Here is a 14704-nt window from a genome sequence, read left to right on the forward strand (position 1 = left end):
ACCATTTTCGGAACTGTCTCGGAGATTTTTTCCTCAATACACGTAATTGACCCTGTAAATATTGTATTGAAATGCTGTGGATACCCATCATTCACAAAGTACAAAAATAAGCGGTGCCCGAAGAGGCTAGATAAATAATTTTGCTTTAAATTTATCCTACTACATATGCCATATGCATCAAATTTTTTTTTTTTTTTTTTTTTTAATATTGAAATATATTAAGTGTAAAAGTTCTTGTTCATATTTTTAAAATTTTTATCTTACCCCCCCCCCCACATAAGATTCTATCATTTTAGGCGTGTATTTGGCATAATGGTAATGGATCGGAAGATCAGGGTTCAATCTTCGGTCGAATCACACCAAAAACAGTTGCCACCCACTTGCTAAGCACTCGGCATTAAGGTACGGATCAAGGGTAAGTTGGATACCTGGGAAAGCAGTAGTGCCTAGTGCCATCCCTTACACCTCAGTGTAGTAGCTAATGGAAAGAAGAAAAAACTTGCAGGTTGCTCTCTATTATAATTAGGGCTATGACAACAGCATATTCTTTTCGTTGTTTTGACTCTCGAGTATAATATCCGATACAGTTTATCAAACGAGAACCACTCTATATAAAAGCATATAAGATATCAACGGATACACATTCGAGAGTCAAAACAATGAAAAGAATATATTTCAAGTTTTTCTTCCTTGATGCCAGTTTTTTTCTTTTGGTGGTGGGGTGTTACTGTTCACACGTAATCGCCTAAAAAATAGAATTTCACTTTCATTTTGTAGTGGTTTGATTTAGCCCAGGATGTTAATCTTTTTCTTCATATTTCCCATGTTAGTTCTACAATCTACGGATATGCGAAAAACTGGTTCACAAAGGTTACCAAAGGTATCAGTTACTCATTTACAAAGCTGGATAGGTTTGTAATAAAATGTTTATTTGGCTCGAAAAACAACTAATGTCAACCCGTACACGAGCACAAGTAAAAATGGCCCGTAACAGATGTATTGTAGCCATTTTTCCTTGTGCTCATATACGTGTTGACTGTTGACATTAGTTATTTTTCAAGCCAAATAAACATTTTACTTTAAGTAAAAAGTAAACACTAAAGCCTATCCAACTTGGTAGAAGAGTAATTTATCTGGGTTTGTATTACTGTACACATAGATTCGAAAAAGTTGTCAAAAAAACAAATATATAACAAATAAATGTTATCAAAGGCAAGATAAGTTACTTTTCTACGTAACTGGATATATTTTTCGTGTTTTTATTCAATTTAACATGTTTATTCAGCTCGAAAAATATAGTGTTTACCGATGTATTGGAAAATTCAAGATGGCGTCTGACTCCCTCTTTAACACCGTAAATTTGGGAAAAGGTGTTATAAATAAAAAAACTAGACAAAATGCTATTAAAAACCCGCCGAATATATGTCAACCTATGTCACGGTAATATATATTGAGCGAGATTTTAACAGTATTTTATCCAGTTTTTTTTATTTATAACACCTTTCCCCAAACTTACCGTGTTAAAGAGGGAGTCAGACGCCATCTTGAATTTTCCAATACATCGGTAAACACTGTATGGTTTTCGAGCTGAATAAACATGTTATATTGAATAAAAACACGAAAAATATATCCAGTTTGGTAGAAAAGTAACTTATCGTGCCTTTGATAACATTTATTTGTTTTTTGACAACTTTTTCGAATCTATGTGTACAGTAATACAAACCCTAGAAATAATTCAGGGCTTACATAGGTGGGACGGTGGGACGCATATCGACTCGAATGTTTCCATTGTGGTTTACCAAACGAACTGAAAATGGCCGAAGTTATTTACGATTTGAAAAACAAATGTCAAAACTTTCAAGTCAGCCGATAATACTCTACTAGGAAATAATAAAAATTTAATCGTGGTGACATCAGCTGTTCCAATCTTTCCATCGGCACCAAATCTAGGCCATTGTCGAGATGGCATGTTCATTATCGACTGAGGTATGTTTCTGGTCCTTTGCAATTGTGAGAGTTCTTTATCTTCTCTCTTTGAGAAGTTAGTTTGAGTAAATTTTTACTTTAAGTGCAACACTCAACACTTACCTTTAAAATAACTTTTACAGGTTTTCGAATCTGTTGAGGTTTTTATTTATTTTATTTTTTTTTTACATAGGCATCACCACATTATCAAGGCCCAGAGGCCACTCAAGGATAAGGGTTAAAGAGTGTACAGTAGAAATTGGACAATATAGTAATCATTAGTAATGAAAATTTGGTAAATTTGATAACTTATATGGAACGGCTCGTCAAGAACTTATTTACTTTAGACTTGAACACAACCATATTGTAGTCAGCCGGAAAGCAGGAAAACGGAAGACAATTCCACAGGCGTGCAGTTCTAAGAAAGAAGCTTTGTTCATGGAATCTACGTTTAGGTTTAGGCACAGATAAAGAGTGGGGGGAATTATTGATAGTGTTTACAGCTAGACGAGTGTTTCTTGTGAAAGTTTGGCGAGGGGGGACCATAGATTGAAGCTCAGTCGAACACTTTCCATGAAAATAACGATACATCAGAGACAAACTCGCAACATCTCTTCTGTGAGATAGAGGTTGCAAGGAGGAGAAAAGGACATCTCCTACGAGGCTACGAAGTCTATTTTGAACTCTATCAAGGCAGGACAAGTCCTTTCTAGCAGCTCCTGCCCAGATGTGGCAACAGTATTCCATCCTTGGACGTACCTGGCTCTTATATAGATAGAGAATAGCATCAGCAGTGAGATATTTACCGGATCGATAGAAAGATCCCACCATTTTTCCAGCGGCCTTGGCAACAGATTTGATGTACGTGTTCCATTTAAGATCAGGAGTAATGGTCAAGCCCAAAAGCTTGTCAAAACCTGAGGCCTCCTGAAGACGAGAGCCATTCATTTCAATTGATGCCAGATGTGGATTAGAATGTTGATGATGTAAAGAGAGAAGCTTGGTTTTAGATGCATTAAAAGTAACCAGCCACTCCTTTCCCCATTGTACTACATGCTCAAGATCAGAGAAGAGAGAATTGGAGAGAACTTGGTCGTTTACTGTCTTAGATGTGCTACCATAAATGGTAGTGTCGTCAGCATAAATGTCTACAAATGATGTAAGGATGTGATTTGGAAGATCATTAATGTAGATCAGGAAAAGAGTTTGGCCCAGGATGGACCCCTGAGGGACACCGGCATTAATACTGTGAGCTTCTGATTTTTACCCCTCAACTACTACTCTTATGAACCTATCAGAAAGAAATGATTTAATAATTGAGAAGACTTTTCCAGCTATACCATAGCTAGCGATCTTATGAAGTAAACCTTTATGCCATACCCTATCAAAGGCCTTAGATATGTCAAGAGCAATTGCCCTAGAAAGATTGCCACCGTCGAGAGATTTGCCGTGCTGAAATAATAACGTTACTTAGAAAGCCATTCTTCTTAACATGGCAAGAGGAGAATGTTTTATAACTATTCTGTACTTTCACCTAACAATTTAATAATAAAAAAAATGATATCGTAAAACTTAATTTAACTTGAAAATACGATTTAAAAATAGCGCGATTTAATAAGTACATAAGCACCTCTGTTGAAAACGAATATCACATTCAAATTTGGGATGGACAAGTAGTTTTAGACATTTTTCCCCAAATGTATTACTTAATGAATGTCAGATGTCGCCATTCTTAACATGAGGAGGAGGAGGAGGAGTTTTGTAACACATGTGCATTAGCACTTGTTCAGTTGGGGAGGGGGAAACATGACCACCACCACCAGTGAAAACATAATGGATTAAATTGTAAAATAAAAGTCTTAATATTCAGAAAACTACTCAAATTTAAATGTGATATTCGTTTTCAGCATACCCCAAAACCTATAAAAAGTTATCAATTTAACGGTGAATGCTGAGTTACCGTTAAAGTAAAAACAAACCGTTTATTGCTAATCTCCTGAGGCGCTCCTTCTGAGGAGGCTGTTTTACTAAACTGTCGCCAGGTGGCGCTTTTCGGTCAAAGAACAGGGGGAAAATAACTCGTACTTTTACTTTTTCATTTAAATTATTGGTACTTTTACAATTTAATCAAGACATTAAAAAAATGAAAATATCGAAAGAAAAAAAAGGTTATATTGTACGTATACGTTATCGAACAAAGTCCTCCGAAAAAAACAAAAAAAACAATTTCATGAAGTTTCTTTTTTACAGCGAAAAAACTATTTATGATACCGAGCAAAAGGTTCAATTTTTAGGAAGAAAAACTAGTATTAAATATGAGGAGGGAGCGTCGGCGCTTTAACTGGAGTTATCTCCCCGTGGCTTGTTCAAAAAATTCCAAGATAGCTGACTTCAACGCGCTCTCATGAAAACGTGTTTTTCCGCTGAAAAAAAAAAAAAATAAAATAAAAAAAATAAAAAAAATACTCTGTTAAATTAAGTGAATTTTTTTTTTTTTTTTTTTTTCGGAGATCTTCAATTCAAAACGGATACGTACAATATAACCTTTTTTATTTTATTTTTTTTCTCGATATTATCATTTTTTTAATCTCTTGATTAAATTGTACAAGTATACCACATTATTAATTTGTTGTTTATCCTCCAAAATTGCTTTTTTTTTTTTTTTTTTTTTACAAAGGCATCACCACATTATCAAGGCCCAGAGGCCACTCAAGGATAAGGGTTAAAGAGTGTACAGTAGAAGTTGGTCAATATAGTAATCATTAGTAATGAAAATTTGGTAAATTTAATAACTTATATGGAACGGCTCATCAAGAACTTATTTACCTTAGACTTGAACACAACCATATTGTAGTCAGCCGGAAAGCAGGAAAACGGAAGACAATTCCACAGGCGTGCAGTTCTAAGAAAGAAGCTTTGTTCATGGAATCTACGTTTAGGTTTAGGCACAGATAAAGAGTGGGGGAAATTATTGATAGTGTTTACAGCTAGACGAGTGTTTCTTGTGAAAGTTTGGCGAGGGGGGACCATAGATTGAAGCTCAGTTGAACTTTAATTCGAAAAAATATTTAATTAAAATTATTTATTTGTTCAGGGCGAAAAAAACTTATATAAAAATCCAATGTTGTTTTAATTACAAAATTGTTTTATTAAAATTATATTTTCTTACAGAAACATTTAAGTTCATGTTTTTACAATTATATATTGATACATTTTTATACAATAAATGTTTTAGTTTTGCAATATTTTTGTATTCGGGAAAAAAAATCTTGTTTGTTATTTATTTGACTCAGGAGAAATTGGAGTTATCGCCCCCTAACAATGGCGCTCGCCCAAATAATGCAGAAGTGCCTAAAATTTAAAACAATATATTTATCGATTCACATTCAGTGTCTTTTAGAATCTCTTATTTTGAACTAATAATTTTATGCCAAGTACAAACAACTCATAACATTTCTATATTAATAAAATTGTGCAACCACTTTTCTCGCGTGTCCGTGTAACTACGTATATTTCTCATGTCAACATAATTACACGTTGAGTCATTATTGGTATTTATTGACTAGTAAGCGAATATTTATTGAATAATTTCATTGAAATAAGATACATAAAATTATAAAGCGAAATCTTAAATCCATCAGAATGCATTTCGGCTTCTTCGTAAATAACTTAGCCCTTTTAATCTTTTGTTAATGGAGTAAAAAAAATGTTTCATAGCTTTGAAATTTGGGTATGTTTTAGGGTACTCCTTGGGCGATGAGTTCCATGGCGACCAGCATAAAAAAACACGCGTCGCGTCGCTCCCTTCCTGACGCAAGCGCACGTAACGTTTTTTTTTTTTTATTTACTGACATCACGATTCCTAAAAAAATCACCGAAAATTGAAATGTTAAACCATTTGGTGCTTGTTGAGATAGGCTTGCTTGACAGATCGATTTCGTTTGTATATATCGTTTTAAACCAAAACAATATTACGTACTTAATTGTCATGTCAAAAATAGTAATCTATCAAAAAATTATGAAAATTTATAAAGTTATTTGTAGTTAAAAGTAATTTTTAGGAAAATTGGGTAAAATTCATTTTTCTTAGATGTTATAAATTGAAGAATTCTCACACAGGGTGCATAACTCGGAACGCATATTTTAGATTACATGTTCATGGCGTGCAATATTTGCATTATATGTACTTTATTATTAAAACACAACAGCAGGTGTTACTCGATGAATTTTAGTAATATTTGGATATATTACTATTTTCAACATGACAATTAAGTACGTAATATTGTTTTTTGCTTAAAACAATCGATTTTTTAAAAATCGATCTGTCGAGTCTATCGCAAACAAGCACCAACCATTTAAACTTTTGTTTGGTTATCTTTATGCTTACTTTACTTCCGGTTGCCCTTTACGCATGTTAAGAATGATTTTTTCCCCCTAAATAATAACATTTAGAAGAAGAAAAAAAAATAACATTGCGGGTTTTTTTTTTTTTTTTTTTTTTTACTTATTCTGTACTTTCACCTAACAATTTAATAAACAAGATCATAAAAATCAATTAAAAACTAATTCACAACTGGAAATGAAATACAAACAGTAATCGTAAATATAACCAGTCATAGTCATTCAATTCATATGCGAGCTGTACAATCAGGCGTTACCCGGGAATCTTGGCTTTCATTTTTTTTTTTTTCTATTTGATAAAATTAAATTTATTTTTTTTTCTGTCGTTGCTACTTAATTTTTCTTTCCTTTTCTTGAAATATCTCTAGTCAACGAGTAATGAACATTCATAACTGTAATTCACGCCTTTTTTCTTCTTTTTCATTCAATTACAAAGAGAAAAAGAGGGGCAGGGCAGGTAATTTTCTATCATCATTATTACCCCGTAAAAACACACAAACAAACAAACAAAAAGTATTCACCTTTTCAAAACATGATTCACATGAAAAACATTTTTAAAGAAAAAGTAGCAAAACCACTGGATTTAATTGTCAGTTTTTCCCCTTGACTTGTTCTCGCAATATAGGGGGGGGGGAGTTCTATTTTTAACGGATGGTAAAAGATTACGTTTATTTTAATTGGGTAAAACCGCAGTTTAGTGGCCTGAACCGAATGCAATGAAAAATTGTGTACAAACGTACACAATCTATGTATGTGTTGTATCGTTTATCTTGTTTTTGTTAAATATCAGTAAATGAGGAACCGTTTTGAGTTAAAATCCATCGTTTGTAAAAAAAAAAAATAAAATAAAATAAAATAAAAAATTATAACTAGAAAGTGAACCCTATTCTTAAAAATAATTAAATTCATTTCTTTTCAAAAAAAAAATGTTTTCTGTTAATATGATACTTAAGTTTGTAAAACATGAAAATCATCGGGAAAAGGTGTAAAGCACGCATTTTTAGGGGGTGGGACTGGGACTCTTGTCTGAATGTGCATGTTGAAATAATCGCTCGAAAAAAACAAACAGTGGAGTCTTCATAAAAAATGGGAGAGTTTATTTCATCATATACACACATTTCAAACATGTTAGTATGACAATCGTAATATATTATATATATATATATGTGAAATTTTCTCTGTGTGTGTACATTTCCCTACCAAACTACTGTCAATTTTCAGTCTACAGAAATTTTACATAAGGGGTATGGAGATTTGGGAAAATATTTCTAATCGGTTTTAGACCAGAAATTTGATTGTCAAAGGTCAATGATTTCACCTTTGAAAACACTACCAAACTCCTCCGTTAATTTTGGGTCTAAACACTTGAAATTTTAAATGTAGGTTACTTGGACATGGATCAAACTTTTTAATTTGATTTGAGAGGCAAGTTTTTAATGTTTTTGGCTGAAAATTTGGCTGCCAAGGGGTCGAAATTAAAAAGATCTGACCTTTGTGGTGTCTAAAAAGCTATTCAGCTAATTTTGGGTCAAAACATTTGAAATTTTACATAAAGGGTATTCAGATATGCAGCAAGCTTTTTAATCAGTTTTTGGCCGAAAATTTGGCTGTCAAGAGGTCAAAATTAAGAGTTGACCGTTGCAGACTCTACCAAACCCCTCCGCCAATTTTTGATCTAAACACTTGAAATTTTAGATGTAGGTTACCTGGACATGAATCAAACTTTTTAATATATGTACATAAAGTTATGAACAGTACATAGGGCCCGAGCAAAGCTGGGCTGGACTGCTAGTACTAAATTAATTTCTAATTCGGAATTGTTCCTCATTTACTATTATTTCCGAAAGTAACAGAAAATATCGCCTGTGCACAATTTTTATCGCATTATGTTCAGGCACGGCCCTTAATGAAATATATTATCAATATAGTGATTCAGGCCACTAAACTACAGTTTTACCTTTCATTGTATATGCTGTGATATTGTTAAGCAAAAATATTTTTAATATCTCTACAACTTGTGATTTTCGCCCAAATATTAGATAAAGATTGATTGATCTTAATTTACTTTGTTAAAGTTGTTTTTTTTTGTTTTTGTTTTAGTTTTTTTTAAATGGATAATGTTGATTCTTTCCTTCAAAGAAAAAAGATGGAGTTTAGAATAGTTTCATGTAAAAACTGAAACTGACTGAAAGTCAAGCGAAATACGAAACCAACACATTACTCAAGACCTACCTTCCTGTACCCCTTCCCCATAAAAGAACAGGGGTACTTAGGGTAGTTGCAAGAGTTGCGTTAATGGGGACACGTGGTCGTAACGCTCGTATGGGCGCTTTGAAGAATGCCGACGGGGTTGCTCAGTCATTTTTTTGTTTTGTAGGCCAGAGTGCTCCTACGAAAGAAGGACTGACTTTTCAATCCCACTTTCCAACCCTTTCCTCACTGTGTAGGAGGGAATTAAATACACGAGGATGTTGACGCCTAATCGCATGACCCCCCTCCCTCCTCTCAAAACGATCTCATTTTTATTTGTCAGGGTGGATAAGTGTGCGGGCAAATGGTAAACTTTTACTTCATTTACGAATTTTATCTAAAATCCGAGTAAAAATCCTGCGAAATGGCTGAGATATTTCAACGATCCCTATGCTAAAATTGAACCACATTTTCAATAGTTAATTTATGAAAAAGTTTCTTTATGTATGACGTTGCAATTCGAGAAAGGAAGGATCGATCAATGTGATCGATACTTTTAGTGTTGCTATTTTATTTTTTGTTTGTTTAAAAAAGTTTCCTTTTATATCATAAATTTTGTGTTTGATGACAATAGAGGTATGATAGAAAAATATTGTTTTTTTTCTTTCAAAGATAAAATTCCCCATAATATTTGATTTCTGGTCTAAAGTAATTCAAGCAAAATGGCAGTTTAAAGGTTTTAAAATCACTTACGAATTTCATACGGCCACGGAGAAATACCGTACTTGACATTTTTAAAAATCTATAATAATAATTAATAATAAGGAAAGGTTGGCCAGTGGCCAGAAATGGCAATCTAAATCGATTTAGTTTCTGGTTAGAAGTTTATAGTCTCCTCCCTAAATCGGGTTTATTAATTTCTTATCGTTTCTTAGTCGAAGTGTGTGTGTGTGTGTGTGTGTGTGATATACCAAATTATACGTATTCAAGAGGGAAGACTCATGAATTAAAACGAGGTTTTAAGAGTGCTCAATAAAAAAGAGCAAAGTATATTCAGACAATGTCGCAATATTTGTCTATATAAATAACAATATTATATATAATACCCTTAATTTCCATCAATTTTTGTGTTAATTTCCGGTGGCCTCGAGATAAGATGCTAGGTTGCGAAATCAAGGGTAGATTGTGACTGCGTTTGAATCTCTCAACCAGCAGTAATTATCACATCCTACGCTGGTGATTGCGTAAGCATGAAACGCTAGTATGATGATATAAAATAATTGTTAATATTTATATATTAAAAAAAAAAAGAAGTTATATATATTCATACACACGTTAGTAAAAATACATGAAATGGAAAGAAAAACAAACATTTGCTACGTCTAACCACATCGTGAAACGACGAAACAGCTGTCTGTTAATGGGGTCATATATCATATTAGTATGTTTAGATTTATTACTAGATAATAAAATTGATGTGTGTGTGTTGTTCCAGAAGTTGCATATCATTCCATTTTCCAAATTCATTATTTAACTAATGAAACGAATTAAATAATGAATTGGTTATGAGAAGATCGCACAAAGACTGACAGCTCGACTTGTGTAAACTAAACGACCACTATGCTAATAATTGCTGGGAGAATAGAAAAAAAGTGATTAAAAAAAGACAATGGAGAAACAAGTAGCCATACTTTATACCAAATTTATTAAAAACAATATTTTCAATATTTTTTTATTGACTTATTATATGAATACAATTTTTTAAAATGTTAATGTATTTCGCATTGAAGAAAATAACAGCTAAAGAAACGTGCAATGTCGAGACATTTTTTTTTTTTTTCATGATAATGATTATTAATTATAATCAATTTCCTTTTTCTAATTGTCGCTGCAGTCTAGTCGACATCTGTCCTTGCACGCAACAAGAATTTAGTTTGAACAGCACGAAATGTTTTGTCGAGGAGAGAAGGAACTTGATCTGTTAGGATAGTGACTACTATGAAATTAAGTGAAAAGGGTGAAGAAGAAAAAGAAATTATATATATATATATATATATATATATATATATATATATATATATATATAGAATTTAAAGAAAAGAAAGGATAAAGTTGAAAACAAGCAAGCCAGTTCTTGCCCCTTCTTACTGTGATAAATGGGAGGTCCCTAGGGTGCTTTTTATTTGTTTTTTTGTTGTTGCTTGATGACGATCTGGGTTCTTTAGTACTGTTGCTCGTGTCAAGGTGTCTCCTTTTCCCTGGTGGCATAATTCAGATTCTTTCCTAATAATACCATTTAATCTGAAAAATAAATAAATAAATTCGTTAGTAACCGTTATTTACACCGTCTGTCAAAATAGGGTTGGGAGAATATGCTTCGCCAGTGTTTGCACTAATATTTATATGAAATAACGTATGAACCGGCGAGGTTAGAAAAAAATAATTAAACTGAAAAGATTTTGGATATGAATATCAGTATGAACACTGGCGAAGCATAGTTTTTTTTTATATATCTTTTTGACGGAATGTGTACACTTGTGTGTATATGTATGTATGTATGTATGCATGCATATATATATATATATATATATATATATATATATGAGCAAACAGTTAATAAAATATGTTAAAAACTCTTTGAAATGAGTTAAAAACATATTTAATCTGAAATGGGCAATCAACAATTCCCCCCACTAACCAACAATCACGAGGTTCTTTGCTCAGCAACCGAGAAGGCTAACATGCTTGCCAGTCGGTTTGCCTCAAACTCCACACTTGACCCTCTAAACCACCCCCTACCTCAATTTCCTATGCGGACAGACGCCACGCTAGACGATCTAATAATCACCCCTGCTCAGGTGCATGCTATCATAAAAAACCTTGACACTTCAAAAGCATGTGGACCCTACCTCATCCCAGCTGTGCTATTAAAAAAGTGCTCAGCCGAAGTAGCTCCAGTTCTCTCCAAACTCTACAACAAATGCCTTAATGAATCTTGCTTTCCGGGCTGTTGGAAAACTGCTTCTGTGGTACCAGTATTCAAGAATTCTGGCGAAAGAACTGACCCATTAAATTATCGCCCTATTAGCCTCCTCCCACTTTTTGCCAAAATATTTGAGACCTTAATTAACCATGCTCTAGTCCAGCACCTTACAGATGCTAAACTTCTGACCGACCAACAATATGGATTTAGACAAGCCCGTTCCACGGCAGACATCCTCACTGTAATCTCTGAACGCATATACCATTCACTGGACAAAGCGGGGGAGGACAGAGCGGTAGCTCTAGATATATCTAAGGCTTTTGACAGGGTATGGCATGAGGGTCTCCTCAGGAAGATTAGATCATACGGTATCACTGGTAGAATACTTAACATAATTAAATCCTTCTTAGATAAGAGAAAAATCCAGGTTGTCCTCGACGGTCGTACATCTAAACAATGATATAAATGCGGGAGTGCCCCAGGGATCTATCCTTGGACCTCTGCTGTTCCTGATATTCATAAATGACCTCCCCGACAAAATTGCCTCTGAGATGGGTATATATGCTGATGACACCACACTCTATAGCAGGCACGACAGGAAAACAAATGAACATATATCTAAAGTAATGGCAGAAACACTAGAGGATGACTCCAATCAGTAGTAGAATGGGGACAAAAATGGATGGTCACGTTCAATGCCGCCAAGACAAAACTGGTTTCATTCAATAACTACAAGAAACCTTCTCTACCACCTATAGCAATGGCCAACGACTCTTTATCTGAGAGTACGTCTCTCAAGCTCCTTGGCCTAACGTTCACAGGAAACATGAGTTGGAACAATTACATTGAGAGCATTGCCAGGGCCGCTGCGAGGAAGGTGGGCTCTCTCATCGGCTACTAGTCTCTCGCTCCTTGACAGGGTTCAAAAGAGTCGCAAATCTGATAGGCCCTAAACTGGCATCTAAGCTTCAGCCTCTGTCCCATCGTCGAAACGTTGCATCCCTCTGCCTGTTCTACAAGTATTATAATGGTGAATGCTCTGATGAACTGCAAGCACTTGTGCCCCTACGACGTAAACACCCTCGACAGACCCGACAAGCTGCAAAATCCCACCCCCACACTGTAGAGATCCCTAGATGTAAAAGATCTTTCTACTCCAGTAGTTTCTTCCCCAGAACTGCTAGACTTTGGAATTCCATTCCAGGTCACTGCTTCCCCAACTGTACTGACATGCATAAGTTCAAGTGCAACGTGAACCAACATCTCGCTGCCCTAATCCCTACATAGTACCCCAGTAGATGTTTCCCCTGATAGTAGCCCCCTACACCAAAGTGGCAATGTGCCTTGTTTGGGGTGAAAATGTAATAAAAAAAAAAAAAAAAAAAAGAAAAGGAAACACTAGATAAATGGATAGTCCTTAATCCGCGGAGTTTCGAAGAAATACTCTCCTTCTCATCAGAGGGTAGGAATTAGCAAAATGCGGGATCGGATTTTGCATGCAGAAGTATTTGATGAAACAACAAGTAAGTCAAGGATCTTACTTGAAAACAAAATAAGTTAAGCAGAGGGAATATGGTAAAGAAAAAGGTGATTACACATTAATGGATAGTCTGGAAGATAAAAAAATCCAATGACGGTAAAATCCAAATGTAAAACTTCAAGAAAGTTAAAAGAATTTCCATTTGTACAAGTAAAATCCAAGGAAAAATCAGGATATATATATATATATATATATATAACCAGACCGTTTTGCTGTATCACAGCTCTTCGGTACGGCTATCAAGCTAGGAATCGAACCTACAACCATCTAGTTGATAGTCGGCAGTTCTACCTCTAGCTCATGGGATCGGTGCTCTTAAAGCCTATCTCTAATGTTTTTAATAAATAAATATTGACCACCACTTTTGTAAAGTGCTCCATTTGTTTGTTTACTGACAAAGTTTTGCATTATTTTTTTTTTTTTTTCAAATGAAGGGTGTACACTTATATATATTCAGTATTTACTTTGACAGTGATCAATATGTGAATGGAGTTTAGTAGAGCAATTAGCCTGGTGAATTTCTCTGGGAATGAAACCATCATTTCTGTGTAGCTTACCATATTTTCATTTAATTTCAATTTGTTTATCTTTGAACTATCCATTCAAAAGAGGAGTTTGAATTGGTGGCTGGAGATTAAAACAAATGACACTGAATGTTAAAAAAACAAAAAAAAAACAAACGTTAAAGATGTTTGCCGAAGATAATAAGGAAAATATATATAAAAAAGGGGAAGGGAACGTATAAATCGGTGCAGCAAGCAAAAAAAAAAAAAAAAAAAGTTTCATGAAAGTAGTGAGGGTGTGTGTGCTTTTCCTTCCCTTATTCTTCTGGCAGTCGAGCAATTTTGTACTCGCAAACTTTTGTGTGACGGAACGGATTTGTATCTATTTACAAAATAAACATGCGTTCTTTTTTATTATAAAGTGGAGGATTACTAATTCATAGCCAACAGATTTCATTAATATATAGTTTTTATTGAATGTAATCCTGTATTTTGACTAGTTGGACTATTTTTCACAACATTTTGGCCGATATAACCTCCAACCTTCTTCAGATGCATCTTCAACTTTGGAATCTTTATGCCAAACTCATGGACCTGTGGCATAATGGTTAAAGGTGTTGATTAACAATCAGTTCTAAGTTCCAGTTTTCTGGAGATGGAAGATTCAATTCTTAGTACAAGGTATTATACCTAAGAATTATTATAAAATTTAAACTTCTATCTGATCGTGATTGGCGAAATAAGAATAATCTACCACAGTGGATTAAATAAATGTTCAGTTCAAAGTTCCCTATAGTTTCCCACAGTTCAAAAAGATGCATCTTTAGAAGGTCAGAGGTTACACCAGTCGAAACGTGAAAATAACAAAAATGAGAAGAGTAAAGAATGCAGATTATCAATCCTCATCTAAAAATAAAAAAATAAAATAAAATAAAATTCATAAACATTTCGACTATGATTTTTATTTGAGTCATTTTCACAACGTTTCTACTGATGTAACTCACTCTCACGCATCCAACCTTCTTCAGACTTGCAACCCTAAACTAAATTTAAAGCTGAACCCTTTATTTAATCCACCGGGGTACATTGTTCTTATTCTGTTAGCCCTATGATCGAGCATTC

General features: G+C 34.1%; 1 protein-coding gene and 1 long non-coding RNA gene across 13 annotated transcripts in view; one reads left to right on the forward strand and one right to left on the reverse strand.

Moving 5' to 3' along the window:
* LOC145249568 (uncharacterized) overlaps positions 1 to 14704 on the forward strand; it is a 585438-nt gene that overhangs the window by 19327 nt on the left and 551407 nt on the right. The window lies entirely within an intron of this gene.
* The window catches only part of LOC145249574 (uncharacterized), a 61747-nt gene continuing 57763 nt past the window's right edge, over positions 10721 to 14704 (reverse strand). For both annotated transcript variants that reach the window (XR_013863550.1, XR_013863551.1), the window contains exon 3: positions 10721 to 10857. This is a non-coding gene — a long non-coding RNA (uncharacterized LOC145249574). The remainder of the gene's footprint in view (positions 10858 to 14704) is intronic.

Source organism: Euprymna scolopes, chromosome 28 (genome assembly GCF_053919585.1).
Source record: "Euprymna scolopes isolate OS-2025 chromosome 28, ASM5391958v1, whole genome shotgun sequence".
Lineage (NCBI taxonomy): Eukaryota > Metazoa > Mollusca > Cephalopoda > Sepiida > Sepiolidae > Euprymna > Euprymna scolopes.